Raw genomic sequence first — 21,130 nt, forward strand, 5'->3', positions numbered from 1 at the left:
ACGTCGAACAGATGTGCAGAACTATAGACCTATATCTCTAACGTCGATCAGTTGTAGAATTTTGGAACACGTATTATGTTCGAGTATAGTGTATTTTCTGGAGACTAGAAATCTACTCTGTAGGAATCAGCATGGGTTTCGAAAAAGACGGCCGTGTGAAACCCAGCTCGCGCTATTCGTCCACGAGACTCAGAGGGCCTTAGACACGGGTTCACAGGTAGATGCCGTGTTTCTTGACTTCCGCAAGGCGTTTGACACAGTTCCCCACAGTCGTTTAATGAACAAAGTAAGAGCATACGGACTATCAGATCAGTTGTGTGCTTGGATCGAGGAGTTCCTAGATAACAGAACGCAGCATGTCATTCTCAATGGAGAGAAGTCTTCCGAAGTAAGAGTAATTTCAGGTGTGCCGCAGGGGAGTGTCATAGGACCGTTGCTATTCACAATATTCATAAATGACCTGATGGATGACATCGGAAAGTCTCTGAGGCTTTTTGCAGATGATGCTGTGGTGTATCGAGCGGTTGCAACAATGGAAAATTGTACTGATATGCAGGAGGATCTGCAGCGAATTGACCCATTGTGCACGGAATGGCAATTGAATTTCAATGTAGACAAGTGTAATGTGATGCGAATACATAGAACGATAGGTCCCTTATCATTTAGCTACAAAATAGCAGGTCAGCAACTGGAAGCAGTTAATTCCATAAATTATCTGGGATTACGCATTAGGAGTGATTTAAAATGGAATGATCATATAAAGTTGATCGTCGGTAAAGCAGATGCCAGACTGAGATTCATTGGAAGAATCCTAAGGAAATGCAATCCGACAACAAAGGAAGTAGGTTACAGTACGCTTGTTCGCCCACTGCTTGAATACTGCTCAGCAGTGTGGGATCCGCACCAGATAGGTTTGATAGAAGAGATAGAGAAGATCCAACGGAGAGCAGCGCGCTTCGTTGCAGGATCATTTAGTAATCGCGAAAGCGTTACGGAGATGATAGATAACCTCCAGTGGAAGACTCTGCAGGAGAGACGCTCCGTAGCTCTGTAAGGGCTTTTGCTGAAGTTTCGAGAACATACCTTCACCGAAGAGTCAAACAGTGTATTGCTCCTTCCTACTTATATCTCGCGAAGAGACCACGAGGATAAAATCAGAGAGATTAGAGCCCACACAGAAGCATACCGAGAATCCTTCTTTCCACGTACAATACGATACTGGAATAGAAGGTACTCAGGGTACCCTCCGCCACACACCGTCAGGTGGCTTGCGGAGTACGGATGTAGATGTAGATACTGACACGTTCCATGACCTTGAAGATTTGCTCCTCAATTTGGGCCTACTGAACTTGACATGCGCTAAGAAAGAGGGTAACAGAAGATATATTGAATTTAATTTATGAAAGGAGAAAATACTAAAATGCTGTAAATTAAGCCGACAAAAAGAAATTCAAACGTCTCAAAAATGAGATTGACAGGAAGTGCAATATGGCTAAGCAGGGATATCTAGAGGACAAACGTAAAGATGTAGAGGCGCATATCACTAGGGTTATGATAGATACTGCCTAAAGGAAAATTAAAGAGACCTTTAGAGAAAAGAGATTCACTTGTATGCATATCAAGAGCTCAGATGGAAACCCTGTTATCAGCAAAGAAGGGATTGCAGAAAGGTGGAAGGTGTATATAGAGGATCTATACAAGGGCAATGTACTTGAGGACAATATAATGGAAATGGAAGAGGATGTAGATGAAATGGGAGATGACATACTGCGTGAAGAGTTTGACAGAGCACTGAAAGACCTTAGTGGAAATAAGGTTCCGGGAGTAGGCAACATTCCATTAGAACTACTGACAGGCTTGGGAGACCCAGCTCTCACAGAACGTTACCGTCTGAAGAGCAATATGCATGAGACAGCCGAAATACCGTCAGACTTCAAGAAGAATGAAATAATTCCAATTTCAAAGAAAGCTGGTGTTGACAGATGTGAAAATTACCGAACTATCAATTTAATAAGTCACAACTGCAAAATACTAACGCAAATTCTTTACAGACGAATGGAAAAAAAATGGTAGAAGCCGACCTCAGGGAATTTCAGTTTGGATTCCGTAGAAATACTATAACATGTGAGGCAATACTGACCCTACGACTTACCTTATAAAGTAGATTAAGGAAAGGAAAACCTACGTTTCTAGCATTTGTAGACTTAGAGAAATCTTTTGACAATGTTGACTGGAATACTCTCTTTCAAATTCAGAAGGTGGCAGGGGTAAAATACAGGGAGCGAAAGGCAATTTACAATTTGTACAGAAAGCAGATGGCAGTTATAAGAGTCGAAGGATATGAAAGGGAAGCAGTGGTTGGGAAGGGAATGAGACAAAAAAATGGCTCTGAGCACTATGGGACTCAACTGCTGTGGCCATCAGTCCCCTAGAACTTAGAACTACTTAAACCTAACTAACCTAAGGACATCACACGCATCCATGCCCGAGGCAGGATTCGAACCTGCGACCGTAGCAGTCTCACAGTTCCGGACTGCACGCCTAGAACCGCGAGACCACCGCGGCCGGCGGGAATGAGACAGGGTTGTAGACTATCCCCAATGTTATTCAATCTGTTTATTGAGCAAGCAGTAAAGGAAATAAATGAAAAATTCTGAGTAGAAATTAAAATCCATGGATAAGAAACTAAAACCTTGAGGTTTGCCGATGACGTAATTCTGTCAGAGACAGCAAAGATTCTAGAAGAGTAGCTGAACAGAATGGAGTGTCCTGAAAGGATGATATAAGATCAGCATCAATAAAAGCAAAACGAGGATAATGGAATGTAGTCGAATTAAGGTGGGTGATGCTGAGGGAATTAGATTTGGAAATGAGACATTTAAAGTAGTAAAGGAGTTTTGCTATTTAGGGAGCAAAATAACTGATGACGGTCGAAGTAAAGAGAATATAAAATGTAGACTGTCAATGGTAAGGAAAGTGTTTCTAAAGAAGAAAAATTTGTTAACATCGAGTATAGCTTTAGGTATCAGGAAGTCTTTTCTCAGAGTATTTGTATGGAGTGTAGCCGCGTATTGAAGTGAATAATGAACAATAAATAGTTTGGACAAGAAGAGAATAGAAGCTTTCGAAATGTGGTGCTACAGAAGAATGCTGAAGATTAGATGGGTAGATCACGTAACTAATGTGGAGGTATTGAATAGGATATGGGAGAAGAGAACTTTGTGGCACAACTTGACTAGAAGAAGGGGTCGGTTGGTAGGACACGTTCTTAGGCATCAAGGGATCACCAGTTTAATATTGGAGGGCAGCGTGGAGGATACAAATCGAGGACGGAGACCAGGAGATGAATACACTAAGCAGATTCACAAGGATGTAGGTTGCAGTGGGTACTGGGAGATGAAGCTTCCACACGATACAGTAGCATGGAGAGCTGCATCAAACCAGTCTCTGGACTGAAGACAACAACAACATTAAGGTATTTGTCTGGTGTGTAACCTCCAACAGAAGTGGGACAGACAAGAGGGTAAGATTATATTACATGTACTTTCCATTGAAATTAATCCATAATGGGGAGATACTCAATGGGAAAATGATATGCTAATTTACTTTCCACAGATCGCCAGTGGACTGATCATGAACGAGGAATGAAAATTTAGTCACACTTCTGATTGTACTCGTATTATTTGACCTCCCCCCCCCCCCACCCCCCTCTCTCTCTCTCTCTCTCTCTCTCTCTCTCTCTCTCTCTCTCTCTCTCTCTCTCTCTCTCTCTCACTCTCTCACTCACACAGACACACAGACACACACACACACACACACACACACACACACACACAATTACCCACTCTCAATCGCGCGCGCTAGTTCTACTAAAAAATTCAATTCATTAATGGTGTCTGAAGAGATCGTTAGCAAGAAATCCTTTAGGCCCCTCGTAAACTGAAATCTGTCAGTAGTAAAGCTTTTTATGGCTGCCGGCAAGTTATTGAAAACATCGTTCTCTTTAATGATGGAGACTTTCTTCCACCAAAGTAATTAACTTACCAATTTTTGTGGAGATTATTCACGTTTCTAGTAATGACTTCATGAAATGAGAAGTTGATTTGGAAATATTCATTTGTTTTTAACACAATTTTCACGGGGAGAACGTATCTTCTATCTCCACCATGTTAAACTGATCTATTTATATGATCCTTATCCTAAGTTGTGTTATATTAACTTTAAAACACAAAACATTTTTTAAATGCATTTTCACTATTTTCCAACAAGCTGAAAATTTTTCATGAATAATATATTAATAGTGAAATTTTTAGAAAAATTTTGAAAGACAGGTTCTGCGGGCAAATTTAAAAATAAAAAGACGATAGTGTTCTTTATAATACAACTTCTCCATGGTTTTTAATTCCTACTCCGAAGTTTTCTTTTGTTTCCTTTACTGCTTGCTCAGCAAACAGATTGAATAACATCGGGGATAGGCTACAACCATGTCTCACTCTCTTCCCAACCACTGCTTCCCTTTCATATCCCTCGACTCTTCATGCCCTCGAGTAAGAAAACTGACCGTTAGATTTCCATGGTTCTTGGATAAATGGTTTGAGAGGAAAGGTACAGTTAGTTAGAAAAGTTACGGAAAATTTAAAGTTGTATTGCACTTAACGTCGTACATGCACTCATTTAAATTCATAGTTTCTTTCACTTTCCAATAGTACGCATGCTGTACATAAACATAAAATTTGTTTCATGATATTTACTTTTTTAATTTTTTGCAAGTCTTCTAGAACTTCTCTCGAAAACTTTGTGCGTAGATCTTGGCATTTGTTTTGTTCAGAAACGTTATTACTGTAGCAAACAACTGACTACGAGAGAAGAAAAAATGTATTCAATATGTGAAAGCTCAAAGCTACGGGTAAAATGTCCCTAGGCTTATCATCTCAAAGAAGAGCTGGCACAGAGAAACAAGTGGGCATGTCTTACATAGCAAGCTGCCATTTAAACCGACATTTAGGACCTTCAAATAAGGATTTGGACTAAAATACTTTCATATTCGCACTAAGTGTAAATCAAACTGGTACAATCACCAATAAACAAAATTATTTTCATTGTTTTCGGGGATCCTTTTGCCTTTCGGAATAAATATATTGCGAATCAGTAGTTAACATGCCTGGTTCCCCAAAGAGGAGACGATTCGAAACTTCCGAAATGTGGTGATGTAGAAGAATGCTAAAAAAGTTTTGATCGAATAGCTGATGGGGAGATACGAAATCAGATTAGGGAGCAGAGAAATTAATGGCACAAATTGACAAAAAGAAGCGATCGTGGGTAAATGTCATATTTCGATTCCACCCATCCGCTGTGACCCACGACGTTCTGCATTACTTTGATTAGTTGCATTTCGAAGGATACCAGTGGCCTTATTAAATGTTAACTGGGATTGCCTTCGTTTCTAGAGCAATTTATAACGTTCGTTAACTATGATTTTTTTCGGAATATATCGTGATGAACTCTGGGAGGAACCACAGAACACAGCTTAAATTGTCGTTGAAGAAACGAGTAGTGATTGTATTTTTATCTTTCTTATCCGACACGTTGGGGAATCCAAGGTATAATGGGGTACACAGTTGAAAACTTTGATTAAATGTACAAAATTGATAAATAAGAGAGTTACAAATCATTATATGAACACATTATGATGTATTAATCACAAAAATACAAGAACATTGCCATAAAATAAAACAACAATATTTTCTCACTCAAAAACAGAAATTTATATCATTTGCACGCGGCAGAATGGGGTGGTAAATACAAGTGATTACAAAAACGTATAAAATTATCGGAAATGCAGAAAATATTGGCTTGCTCGGTATTTTTTTTAAGTTTAAAGTGAGTATTAATATCAAACTACAGTTTTCATGTATCGTATCCTTTTCTTGAGGCTGTTTACAAAATTCACACACGGGGAGACACTCATCATCTTCGCTATCTATTCCTGCACAAGAATCGTGTGTCCATTTTTTGCACGTGGAACAAGCGACCCAACCTCCAACTGATTTTGAATATAACCCACCACAATATACACATTGACAGTCAGAACTTTCCTCGTAATCAGTCTCGTTAGTATTGTACTCTCTCTCCTTTTTTCCATTTACCTTCAGACTCTTTCTCATCCTGAATGGAGAGTTCATCTATACGTGTAAAAGTAACCACTTGTGCCAGAGGGAAGTGTGTTGGGAGCCTTATTGTTCCTGTTGTATATTAACATTACAGATAATATAAGAAAGCTCACATATTTCGAAAATGATGCAGATATCGACATAGAGGTAACAAAGTTCGTGTGAAGCGATATGCACATACAGGGGATAATAAAAATGTGACCACCTATACTTGCATCTACATGGATACTCTGCAAATCACATTTAAGTGCCTGGCAGATAGTTCATCGAACCATCTTCACAAGTCTCTATTATTCCAATCTCGCATAGCACCCGGAAAGAATGATCACCTGTGTCTTTCCATACGAGCTCTGACTTCCCTTATTTTATCGTTGTGGTCGTTTCTCCCTACGTAGGTCGGTGTCAACAAAATATTTTCGCATTCGGAGGAAAAAGTTGGTGATTGGAATTTCGTGAGAAGATTCCGTCGCAACGAAAAACGCTTTTCTTTTAAAGATGTCCAGCCAAAATCCTGTATCATTTGTGTGACACACTCTCTCATATTTCGCGATAATAGAAAACGTGCTGCCTTTCTTTGGACTTTTTCGATCTACTCCGTCAGTCCTATCTTGTAAGGATCCCACATTTCCCAGCAGTATTCTAAAAGAGGACGGACAAGCGTAGTGTAGGCAGTCTCCTTTGTAGGTCTGTTACGTTTTCTAAGTGTTGTGCCAATAAAACGCAGTCTTTGGTTAGCCTTAACCGCAACATTTTCTATGTGTTCTTTCCAATGTAAGTTGTTCGTTATTGTATAATAATAAAGGCGTGTGACGAGGGCCTCCCATCGGGTAGACCGATCGCCAGGTGCAAGTCTTTCGATTTGACGCCACTTCGACGACTTGCGCGTCAATGGGGATGAAATGATGATTAGTACAACACAACACCCAGTCCCTGAGCGGAGAAAATCTCCGACCCAGCCGGGAATCTAACCCGGTCTTTTAGGATTGACAGTTTGTCGTGCTGACCACCAGCTACCGCGGGCGGACGATAGTTATTGTAACACCTAGTTATTTAGTTGACTTTACGGCTTTTAGATTAGACTGCAACTTCTCTGATAGTGATTCGTCCATTCTGCTTCACCAGCAATATTGCGGGATCAGTAACGACCTGATTTGCGGATATTGCGGGCGTACCTTAACTGGCTTCTGTCTTCATTGATTTGCGGCTACCTTTGAAATTGTTGTACCACTCCTTTAGCCCTGCAGTACCCATTCTTTGTCCACAAACACACGATGGTTTCAACTTGAGAATCGCCAAGCTAGGAGCCAAATGTGATGTAAAGACGTCATTTTGCTCAGAATACTAAATCCAACGTGTACCACTTGCAAGTGTTCCGAAGTAGTGGAGAAAATCGGGTATGTGTGCTATGTATGCCTGAAAACATGAGCGCATGCGCGCCCTGATACCATTGTTGATTTCAACAATTAAAAAAGGTTGGATATTTTTTGAACAGCTCATGTATATAAGCCATCACCAGTGATGTCGAAAGAGCAAGATACCCCTAACTACGCCAGTTGTATAGGTAGTTCGAATGGAGCGGTCTATTGTCTGACGTATCTCCATAACAGCTCCGAACCGAATACCCCAAAGTCCGACAAATGGTGCAAATGGCTCTGAGCACTATGGGTCTTAACATCTATGGTCATCAGTCCCCTAGAACTTAGAACTACTTAAACCTAACTAACCTAAGGACATCACACAACACCCAGCCATCACGAGGCAGACAAAGTCCCTGACCCCGCCGAGAATCGAACCCGGGAACCCAGACGCGGAAAGCGAGAACGCTACATTCACGTCAGGAATCAAGTTGAGCTCAGAAGGGCGTAAGTCCGGGCTGTCTCAGGCCGATACTGATCTTCGGCCTGACGTGGCTGCTTGTCCTGTTCCAGGGGTTGCCCCTCAGTCTGCAAGATCCGAGCAGTCGCAGAGGGTGGTCTTACTGGTAGTTGGGAGCTCCAACGTCAGGCGCGTAATGGGGCCCCTTAGGGATATGGCAGCAAGAGAGGGGAAGAAAACCAATGTGCAATCCGTGTGCATACCGGGGTGAGTCATTCCAGATGTGGAAAGGGTCCTTCCGGATGCCATGAAGGGTACAGGTTGCACCCATTTGCAGGTGGTCGCTCATGTCGGCACCAATGATGTGTGTCGCTATGGATCGGAGGAAACCCTCCCTGGCTATCTGATTTGGTAAAGACTGCCAGTCTCGCTAGCCGGATGAAAGCAGAGCTCACCGCTCACCATCTGCAGCATCGTCGACAGGACTGACTGCGGACCTTTGGTAAAGAGCTGAGTAAAGGGTCTGAATCAGAGGCTGAGATTGTTCTGCGACCGTGTGGGCTGCAGATTCCTCGACTTGAGCCATAGGGTGGTGGGGTTTCGGGTTCCGCTGGACAGGTCAGGAGTCCACTACACGCAACAAGCGGCTACACGGATAGCAGGGGTTGTGTGGCGTGGGCTGGGCGGTTTTTTTAGGTTAGATGGCCTTGGGCAAGTACAGAAAGGGCGGCAGCTTCAATGAGTTCGGGGCAAAGCAGGACATGCGGGGACCAAGCAGCAATCGGTATTGTAATGGTAAACTGTCGAAGCTGCGTTGGTAAAGTTCCGGAACTTCAAGCGCTGATAGAAAGCACCGAAGCTGAAATCGTTATAGGTACAGAAAGCTGGCTGAAGCCAGAGTTAAATTCTGCCGAAATTTTTACAAAGGTACAGTCAGGTAGAAAGGATAGATGGCATGCAACCGGTGGTGGAGAGTTAGTCGCTGTTAGTAGAAGTTTATCCTGTAGTGAAGTAGAAGTGGATTGTTCCTGTGAATTATTATGGGTGGAGGTTACACGCAACAACCGTGCTAGGTTAATAATTGGCTCCTTTTACCGATCTCCCGTCTCAGCAGCATTAGTGGCAGAACAACTGAGAGAAAATTTGGAATACATTTCACATCAATTTTCTCATCATGTTATAGTCTTAGGTAGAGATTTCAATTCACCAGATATAGACTGGGACACGCAGATGTTTAGGATGGGTCGTAGGGACAGAGCGTCGAGTGACATTATACTGAGTGCGCTATCCGAAAATTACCTCGAGCTATTAAACAGAGAACCGACTCGTGGAGATAACATCTTGGACCTACTGATAACAAACAGACCCGAACATTTCGACTCTGTATGTGCAGAACAGGGAATCAGTGATCATAAGGCTGTTGCAACATCCCTGAATATGGAAGTTAATAGGAATATAAAAAGAGGGAGGAAGGTTTACGTGTTTTTGCAAGAGTAATAGAAGGCAGATTTCAGTCTACCTAACAGATCAAAACGAAAATTTCTGTTCTGACACTGACAATGTTGAGTATTTATGGAAAAAGTTCAAGGCAATCGTAAAATGCGTTATAGACAGGTACGTGTAGAGTAAAACTGTGAGGGACGGGATAAACCCACCGTGGGTCAACAACAAAGTTAGGAAACTACTGCGAAAGCAAAGAGAGCTTCACTCCAAATATAAACGCAGCCAAAACCTCTCAGACAAACAGGAGCTAAACGATGTCAAAGTTATCGTAAGGAGGGCTATGCGTGAAGCGTTCAGTGAATTCGAAAATAAAATTCTATGTACCGACTTGACAGAATATCCTAGAAAGTTCTGGTCTCACGTTAAATCAGTAAGTGGTTGGAAACAGCATGTCCAGACACTCCGGCGTGATGATGGCATTGAAACAGAGGATGACAGGCGTAGAGCTGAAATACTAAACATCTTTTTCCAAAGATGTTTCATAGAGGAAGACCGTAGTGCAGTTCCTTCTCTAAATCCTAGCACAAACGAGAAAATGGCTGACATCGAAATAAGTGTCCAAGGAGTAGAAAAGCAACTGGAATCACTCAACAGAGGAAAGTCCACTGGACCTGACGGGGTACCAATTCGATTCTACACAGTACGCGAAAGAACTTGCCCTCCCTTCTAACAGCCGTGTACCGTAAGTCTCTAGGGGAACGGAAGGCTCCACATGATTGGAAAAGAGCACAGGTAGTCCCAGTCATCGAGAAGGGTCGTCGAGCAGATGCGCAAAACTATAGACCTATATCTCTGACGTCGATCTGTTGTAGAATTTTAGAACATGTTTTTTGCTCGAGTATCATGTCGTTTTTGGAAACCCAGAATCTACTCTGTAGGAATCAACATGGATTCCGGAAACATCCATCGTGTGAGACCCAACTCACTTTATTTGTTCATGAGACCCAGAAAATATTAGATACAGGCTCCCAGGTAGATGCTATTTTTCTTGACTTCCGGAAGGCGTTCGATACAGTTCCACACTGTCGCCTGATAAACAAAGTAAGAGCCCACGGAATATCAGACCAGCTGTGTGGCTGGATTGAAGAGTTTTAACAAACAGAACACAGCATGTTGTTGTCACTGGAGAGACGTCTACAGACGTTAAAATAACCTCTGGCGTGCCACAGGGGAGTGTTATGGGACCATTACTTTTCACAATATATATAAATGAGGTAGTAGATAGTGTCGGAAGTTCCATGCGGTTTTTCGCGGATGATTCTGTAGCATACACAGAAGTTGCAGCGTTAGAAAATTGTAGCGAAATGCCGGAAGATCTGCAGCGGATAGGCCCTTGGTGCAGGGAGTGGCAACTGACCGTTAACATAGACAAATGTAATGTATTGCGAATACATAGAAAGAAGGATCCTTTACTGTATGATTATATGATAGCGGAACAAACACTGGTAGCAGTTACTTCTGTAAAATATCTCGGAGTATGCGTGCGGAACGATTTGAAGTGGAATGATCATATAAAATTAACTGTTGGTAAGGCGCCTACCAGGTTGAGATCCATTGGGAGAGTCCTTAGAAACTGTAGTTCATCAACAAAGGAGGTGGCTTACAAAACACTCGTTCGACCTATACTTGAGTATTGCTCATCAGTGTGGGATCCGTAGCAGATCGGGTTTGCGGAGGAGATCCAAAGAAGAGCGGCGCGTTTCGTCATAGGGTTATTTGGTAACCGTGATAGCGTTACGGAGATGGTTGACAAACTCAAGTGCCAGACTCTGCAAGAGAGCCGCTCTTCATCGCGGTGTAGCTTGCTCGCCAGATTTCGAGAGGGTGCGTTTCTGGATGAGGTATCGAATATATTGCTTCCCCCTACTTATACCTCCAGAGGAGATCACGAATGTAAAATTAGAGAGATTAGAGAGCGCACGGAGGCTTTCAGACAGTCTTTCTTCCCGCGAACCATACGCGACTGGAACAGGAATGGGAGGTAATGACAGTGGCACGTAAAGTGCCCTCCGCCACACACCGTTGGGTGGTTTGCGGAGTATAAATGTAGATGTAGATGAGTGTGGTGCTTGATGCGGCGCTCCCCATACCCATATACCGATCAAATCAGTCACGACTTAAACCGAGCGTGCCCGAACATTGTCCTACAAAATGATGGCCGCCTCCTGCAGAAAGTGACGCCGCTTCTTTCTCTCAGTTGCTTTTCTACTTTGTAACACAGTCTGTTTCGTTTTCGAGTCCAAACCCCTTAACAGATATTGTTCAAATTTGGCATGGAGACAGTTTGAACCCTGAGAAAGAACATAGCCCACTTTAAAAAGTAAGAAATTTTTTTTGCATCAGTGAACGTAAACTACATTAAAACTTACTTATTTTGGTTGTATAACTTAAGAATTCTATAATGTATAAGTACTTCAGTAGTCGCCGCGCGGGATAGTCTCTCAAACGAAATTGCTCCCACGTCCGAGGCCTTTCAATATCACTTCTTCCATTCCGCTTGTAGTTCATAATCTTTTGGGGAAGTCTGGGACGTAGCATTCTCACCAGTCTTCACGTTATTTTTGAATTTTTTAGTTTCTGTTGAAAATACTTACTTTTTTTCTAGTACCTTCATTCCTAATCATTTCTTGTTGTGCAGCTCTTCGAATTTCTTAGGAACCTCATCTCTGCCGTGTGATTTATTTTGCTTTTTTTTTAACCATGTTTTCGCTTTCATAGCATAATACAGGAACCGCGACCACGTTATAGAATTTCGGGACAATCTTTTTGTACTTTATTGCCCAATGTTCAGATAATAGTGTCACAGACAGCTTAGAATTTGTGTAATTTATTTTAAGTATCAGAGTAAAAATCAGATCTTACAGCGTAGCCCAAATGATATATTAAGAGACCAGTTCTAAAGCAGGATTATCGAAAACTAGTTTTAAACTGACTGAGTATTTTTCTCGGAGTGCACTTATTTTCGTTTTATTACTAGAAATTTTAAAGTTGTATTCCTTGCATATTTCGTTCAGGTGGTATATAGATCTTTGGAGGTCATTTCGTGAACGTGAATCATGTCATCTACAAACAGAAGCACAATCATGTATTTCTCATTCGTTATCCCAATTCCTTTGTCTTGTCGTAGTTCCTGCTTTCATTTATGAAGAACGAAGTCAATGTAAATACTAAAAATGCTGACTTAATCTGCTCATTTAAATGTATACCGAACGAGCTGCGGCAGTGGTTAGTACATGGTATGATGATGATGATGTTTGGTTTGTGGGGCGCTCAAATGCACGGTTATCAGTGCCTGTACAAAGCCCCAACCTTTACACAGTAGTTTCGCCACCTTCACGAATGATGATGAAATGATGACACCACAGACACCTACTTCCCGGGCGGAGAAAGCAACCCAGCCGTGAATCGAACCCAGAATCCCATCACCAGCAACGCTAGCTTCTACACGACGAGCTGTCAACTAGTACACTAGACTGGCATTCGGGAGGATGACGTTTAAATCCGCATCCGGCCATCCTTATACGTTTTCCGTAACTTTCCTGAATCGCTCCAAGCAAATGCTGGGATGGTTCCTTTGAAAGGGAACGGCGGACTTCTTTTACCCTTCCCTGACGCAGTGCCAACTCCTGCTCCGTCTCTAATGACCTCGACATCGATAGCACATTAAATGCAATCCTCCTTCCGTCCTTCCTTTAAAGGCATAGGTTTACGCAATAAGTCGGGCGTTAAAAGTCAAAAACTGCGTACTCGTCTAAGGCAGCATAATTTCATGGCGCGCAAATTATCGAGACTATATTCACCGAGCATTTGTGAAAGGCAGCACGTGGCGACTTCCAACAAACTTCACACATAATTTCGAAACTTTTTTTCCCTCTGACATCTCTGACAGAATGATGAAAGGAAAAAGACTTTGATCACTTCTACATTTTCGCTGTTCGTGTAGTAAGGTGTCAGCATCAGGCTTGATGTTTCACTTTATTACTTCTTTACTACTCACTTTATTCGCAACACATTTGTCAGACAGTATCCACATACGTCGCCGAATGTACGTGAAAATTATAGAATTGTACAACACCTAGTTCAGTACATAAATATTGAGACGTTTTCGAAAAACTAGCTTCTCTTACAACAGAGCGTCTTCAACTGCAAAGGGTTATGTTTCTTCAGGTCAAGTTTTTAACACATTAACTGATACGGAAAGTGAACGAACTTCTGAAGGTGGTTTACATATGGGACTTCCAGTTTTCAGACAGCAATCTGGAGGGGAGAAGGGGGAGGTGGTTACGCGATCTATTTGGAACTTCAGTGTTTCCGCAAATGATGCAGTTGCCTGTAATAAAGTTCTGTTTGAAAGAAGCCACGCCCTCATAAGATGTCAGTGTAGTGCAAAGCATGACAACTTAGTTTAAATGTTCCCGAAATGTAAAATTGTTCGGTTCACAAAACGATATAACCTTATCCTACGAGTATTGTGCAGCGAGTCAAATTCGCAATCGCTCAACCCACATGAATACCTGGGTGTAAAAATTTCTAGAGATTTGAAATGGAACCGTCACATAGTCGCAGTCTTAGGGAAATACGGTGGCTGGCTGCAATTCGTTGGTAGAATTCTAGGAAAATACAATAAGTGTACAAAAGAAATTGCTTACAAATCACGATTGCGAGCCATCCCCCAATATTGCTCGAGATTCTTGGATCCTAATCAGATACAACTGCCAGGCGATACTGAATGTATACAGAGAAGGGCGGCACGAATGGTCACAGGTTTTTTGACCCGTTGGAGAATGTCACACATTTTCTGATCAAATTGAACAGGCAGGCGCTTGGAAACAAACGTAAAATATCCAGAGAAAGTCAATTTGGAATATTTCCGGAGGAATCCTTAACTGATGAATATAGGCGAATGGTAGTCAATGGAGGGAATGACTGCGGATGCTCGTTCGATTTGCGTTCTCTTCCGTAGGCTGCGATGCAAACCAATCCTGATAATATTCCCGGTGTGAGATGTAGTTGGCAGCTCTGTAAATGCTGACCGGTGAGTCGCTTAAAGCCCACGTGAAATTAATCTCGGAGGGACACATCACGCTCTCAACCGACTAAGCATATCCCCTAAGGATCGCCTAGAGCCTGTGACTAGTGCATTGAATGTAAATACGGAAAACTGCAAAAACTCACTTTTTGAACTATTTGTAATTCCATTAACTAGTTTTGTAACCTTTACAGACTCATCTTCAAATGTGGCACACAGAATTTCCGTCTCTCTGACGTGGAGACAGAGCGACAGTTACATGGCGACATGTGTCGGAAAACCAGTTATTCCACTTACTGACTAACGGACAGTTCATGGTAGACACAGTCTATCCCGTGGAAGAGTAAAGTATCGCGAGGAGACCTAATTAGAAAGTTTCTAGAACTGACGTTACATGATGAATGTAGGAATGGAATATACTGAAACCGCCTACGTATTGTAACTGTAGGAAGCGTGAAGACCAGAAGAGACTAAGCACAGTACGCACAGAGGCTTTTAAGCAGCCACAGTTCGCACGCTCCATACGTCAGTGGAGTGGGAATAAGTCCTAATAACTGGTATACTGGCAAGTTCCATCTGTCACGCAATTCACGGTCGTTTATAGACTACAAATTATAAGCTGCCTATGTTTTGTTTAAATTTGGATTACAAGAAAATGGGCGTTTTGCAAAATGTCCTACATAAGTTTCCTCTTCATCAACACCACCACCACCATGAGTGTTCTGCCCTAGGGCAGGTCTTCACATGTAGCTCTCCATGCAGTCCCATCATTTGTTACCCTCTTGTTTTCTCACAACTATTTTCTGTTCTTACGCTGTCCACCACCTGGTATGTTCTTCTTCTTCTTCTTCTTCTTCTTCTTCTTCTTGCATTCACCATTTCCAATTGTGTTTGCTCATCCTGCTACCTTTAAAATTTCTCTCTGTTCTCCCACTCAACACCACCTCATTTCTCACTGTACCTGCCTATTTTATCCCCTATCAACGCACCCACATAAAAGCCTCGTGTTATGAAACGTCTCGTTGGCAATTGATATACGTATTTTCACCTCCTTATTACTTCCAATGTCGTCCATAATAGCACGTCGCAGTTATCTAAGAACACTAAATTATTGTGTATCTTCCTGCCTAACATTATAGTTGTTCTTGCTTTTCTTGCACCTATCACCGGACATTTTGCGTTTTTCTTATTATTTCTCATTCCAATTTACTCACGTCTCATGTTCAATTCTTTTAACATCTCAGTCATACTTATTTCGCTCTCTGCCAATAACACCACATGATCCGCGAGTCTAATACATTCTGCTCTCCTAACAACAACCCGCTCCCGTCTATGTCGTTTCAAACGTTTTTGAATGACATGCTCCAAATATATTTACACACTAGGGAGAATAAACGTATCCCGGAGGACTTACCCCAGCGCGATGCAAATTGATACACGTGATGTTCATTCATGGCCAATAGTATCCGAACGACCTGAATTGAATTTCGCCTGATTCACATGCAACCCACATAGCGCAACTGTCTAGCAGGTCTCCTTATCGCTCCTTGGTACAGTCGTTTGACTATTGAGAGTGGTTCCAACAAGTCACCACGAGAAAAAACTGTTCTGTATCGCAATAACTGAAGATGTAAAGTAATACCACTATACTACAAATATCACGGAACACCTTATCACAGATAAGACTGCCCTTAAGGCTTGTATCTCACATTTATTACAATAAATGACATACCTGACATTTTACCACTCTCATTATTACGTCAGATAGGTAATGCACGTAGTAAATTCGTCGTATTCATGATTTACTCTTCAAAGTAACATACCGTACTTATTATTTAACACAAAATAAGATTAAAAATTAAAGGTATTCACGAGCAGCTAATTGAGAATATTTATGTACTTCAAATGAAACGACGAACCGTCTCGTTCTGCATATGGATGCAAACTCAGGTCATGCAGACTAAGCAATGATTTCGTGCCTGACGGATACTAACTGTCACTCCTGATTAGGCATACAGAGAGTAATATACCTCGATTTTAGACAGAGCCAGTTTGCAAATTCCAACTTTACATTTCATAGCGCAAGCATTTTTGCCGGACGCGAATTTCCTACCCAGCACCTATTGTCCCTGTTAACGAACGACGAGAGATGTTGAATCTTGGTTCTTAACAAGTAACTTACTTGAATTGCCGTGAGGTAAGGCTTTGTATTGGGCAGGGATTCGAAGTCAGAACTTAATCGGATAGATATCGACGCACAATCAACTGTGACATTTCGGATTTTCTCGGCAGTAGCTAGATGCTTTAACTGAAATGACGAGAGGAAACATTATTTTTTTTCCTTCCCAAGACTCCAACCCGGCATCTATCGCTGTTATATTCTAGAGAAAACGAACGTTAAATATGGGTTTGTTGCACCAGCAGCGACATGTGAGCGTGTTTGAACTAGAAATAATATGACGAATAGTTCAGTGCTCACTGGGAATACAGCTCCACACATCATATCGCTTTTGACTACACACAAAGATACGTCAGCTTCCGAATTTTTGTCCAGCTCGGACTAACATCTTGAACTTACAGTGATCTCGCAAATAGTTCTGTGTCTCACTGGGTGTCAAAACGTCACATATCGTTAGTGTTGACAACGAATGAAAATACATTAAACATTAAAATAATTATCCACCAGCAGATAGGTGTTCTCATGCTAGAGCTTGATAATACATAATGAAATCTATAGTGCCGGGCCAGGATTCGAACCCATTCACGCGCAGAATGTGGAAATGTTGAGGAATCTGCAGTTCTGAAGAAACAACAAATTGTAGCCGTGCTGTATTCTCACGAAGGGATCAAATTCAGCGTTAAGTACGGTCTAAGTTGCATTCCCAGTTCAGAACCGATTTTATTGACATACATAAGCCCAGATAAAATATTGACTAAATGTCCTGTGAGCCTACATAGCGTTTGTTTCGTCACTAGAAATAAATAACAAGAATAAGAAAGGTTTCTACGTGTCGCCGCTCCAGTCTTTATTGTGATTCATCGTAACGTCTACTTTGTAGAAAAGGAATATCATTTTTCATGTTAATTTCAGACCACGATGTCATTATATCTTCTTCACTTGGTGTAGCCAGAAGAGAATGGAATCTGTCTCTCCTTATCTAAAATTATTGACAGAAGTTGGAATCGAACCCAGTCCATAGATATACAAGATTATTATAAGTATGTGGCTCATTTTTCTATCGTAACGCCGTTGCACCCCACTGGATGAGAATTCTGACACACAGGCTTCCTGTAGTAATTTGTAGCAGGTTCAGTAAATTCATTTACTTGGTTGACCGAATGACAATGAACTAGCTGCCTCGACTACCCAGTGCATACATTCGACTTTATTTTGTAATTACCGAAATAAAATCACGTACCTGCCACCTACACAGAACAGCCAACAGTCTAGGATGCGCAAATTTAAATAGGAAGTGTTTCTTTCCACTTGGTCTGCTGTATTGCGCCATCTCTTTGTTGAAAACGTCGTGCAGTGCAAATGTCGCATTTCATAAGTAAAGTTTTGTATTCCTAGAAACCCAAAATTTGCTTGTCAGCGGCGGGAAGAAGAGTTACCTGTTGTGCAGCATTGTAAGTTTTCACCATTGCACTATGAGCCGAAAGTAATTTTTTGCGATTTCCTTATCGATGTTTTATCTGACTGCTTGTAGCTCTTTCACAGAAGGGATAAAAACGTTACAGTCAGTGAGACTGGAAGTGCGAACCATAACAGATGCTTTTTCTCAGGTCAGCGCATTACCACAGAGCTGGCGTAGAAGTACGTGTCTTAGCTTACTCTTACGAGATCGATAATGTCTAGCTCTCGTAAACCGCTATTTAAAGGACGAGATTAGTTGAGATTTCCACGTGCAACGACTTTCCTGGGCTGAAAACCGTAAATTTACAATCTTTTGTTACACCAAAAGCGATAGTAAATCAGATTATTCAATGGAAATGACAGGTAAAATCAAGTGAACTTTGAGAATAAATTCCGTGCACACCAGGAAGCAACTGGTCGATCACAGAGTTGCCAAATATACGTTGAATTGTTGTCAAATCTCAGTTACAGTACCAGCAGAAAGAAGACGAACCGATGTGATCGTACAGCGGGCTGGGAAGTGACCATAGCTGGTGTCTCCAAGTCACGGCTGCTACTGCCTGGAATACGTAATGCGTCTGATTCGCATTTCTGTAACTAGGTTTAGGGACTGGAGCGTGGTTACTAATAATACTCCGAACTGACTGAAAACTAATCATTATATATCAGTAACTCTCACAGTTGTTTTTATATTTATTTCGTAAGTTTACTAAAAACTAAGAAGCTCATTCAGAGACGTTTTCATGCCTCGCTGATAGTCGAGCAAAACAAACAAATGAAGAAAAAAAGAATGTGTGTGTATGAGAGAGAGAGAGAGAGAGAGAGAGAGAGAGAGAGAGAGAGAGAGAGAGAGAGAGAGAGAGAGAGAGAGAGAGAGAGAGAGAGATCAAAAAGAATGAGAGAGAGTAAGAAGTTGTTGTAAAGAAATTGAATCATGGTATGTAAAGAAATCTTTCATTAAAATGACACGTTACACATCATTACGAAATATCGTATTCATGATCTATGAAACAAGAATTGATCTAATGTAATCTAATCATATCATATTGATGGCTATCCATGAAGAGTCATGAATTACCGAAATTTTTGCCAATACCAGTAATGAAATCTAAACTTGAAAATAAAAGACGACAATTTTTGTAATAAACCGGGACTCCTAACAAGATCCTTTCGTCCCTGTTAACTAACCACGAAAGACGTCTGATATACCTCCATGCTCAAGTAACAAAGTGCGCATGTATTTAAGGATTAAGTGCATGATGTGAAGTTATATGACGGAGATACGAACCCAACACGTAATCGTATTGTTAACTAAGTAAAATCAAATGTTATGTATCGGTTTCTCTTACCAGCTGCTAGGTGTTTGAATCTAAACTAAGGATACAAACTTTTGTACCTAAGCGACAATCTAACTGCACGCCTAACGTGCATCCACAAATATAGCTTAAATATCAGTTGCTTACTCACCAACGGTAACTGTGTGCATGTTTGACCAGAAATAATGACACCTATTGCGATTGTTGGCAACACATGAATAGACATTAAAAGCGCACGTTGGTTTTCACTAGCGGGACGGTGTGCACGTTATAGGGCTTGAATTGAAACTATGAATATTTTTGCATTGTATCAGGATTCGGACCCACATACGTACCTTTGGAGGAGACCTAGAGAAGGTTGCAGTCTTGCGAAAAGGAACGAAAAGGTTGAACTATAATGTTCCGAGAGATTCACATCCTCGAAAGAGGAGAAACTAATTCGAATCACAGTCCAGCACCAAATTTTTCAACGTCTCTAGTTCAATCAATTACAAGTAAAATAAGAGCCCCATCCTTTAAATGGCTATCGGTTCATAAAATAAAATAAAATTTTCTAATGTAAGTAAGTTTACTGGCGACTGTATTTCTGTTTACGATGACTTCCGCTATGTCATTTCCCAACGTAACCTGGCTCTGCCCAGTTGGTAATGATGGTACGTGATTTGTATTGCGAATTCTGGATTATAACGTCTTTCTCTTGAGGTTACCAGAGGCAAAGTAAATCTGTTTGTGCTTCTTAAAAGTAAATGTCTGAACCCACGCATTGCTCCTGTGATAGTTCCACCAGGCCATTGTGCCCACATTTCCCAGCCCCAGGAGTGAGCTGCAACGGATGATGTGCTGAGCTTACAAAAGTAGTCACGGTGGATAAAACGCGAGTCTATTAAATGTTTAAGTAGAAACAAGCTTCTGACGCGGAGATTATGCTATTCTCATGTCAGCAGGATGTAAAGACCCTTGTAGGCATCATAGGCTCGATGTGAAGCCATTTTGAAATGTTCACAAATTCAGCAATTTTCTTAGTTCGTGAAGATCCACTGGGAAGTGTGAAGTTGGCGGATAATTGGATTATTACCGTCATTATTACTATCATTTTCTTCATGCCGCTGCTGGAACACTGTACTTGAATATCAGTTCGTGCCTTTTGGTCACTATACAAGTAGTTTCCCAAGAAGAGGTTCTTTCTCTGTCTACAGAATTCTTTTCATGTTAATATCAAACACCAGCAATTACTCATAGATTACATTAAAACTAAAGTAATCGATGAAGACGTTACTTGATAACAAAAACGCGCTGCCATTCTTCTATTACTTGCGCCTACAAATGGCTGTCGAGTACTGCCAAACCAAAAGCCAAGAGATCTTACTGTTTGCCGATATACGACGCTGTCAATTTTTCCATTAGATTTGGTCGACGTGACCTATTTCAAGTTGTGTATGACAGAGAATGTTTTAGAAAATCAATTGTTTTCCTTTGCAATAAAGAAAAAGATTTTCATTCTAAGCTATCCAAGTTCAAAATTTTTCGAATATTAGTTCCAGTTTAATATTCGCTTCTATAATGTAGGAAATTATTTCGCACTTGCAAAACTCTGATCCGGCCCACTGACCTTACACTCAGCCGCCGGCCATAAATTCTGGCTCAGAGTGACACCAGATTA

The sequence above is a fragment of the Schistocerca gregaria genome, chromosome 11 (genome assembly GCF_023897955.1).
Source record: "Schistocerca gregaria isolate iqSchGreg1 chromosome 11, iqSchGreg1.2, whole genome shotgun sequence".
NCBI lineage: Eukaryota > Metazoa > Arthropoda > Insecta > Orthoptera > Acrididae > Schistocerca > Schistocerca gregaria.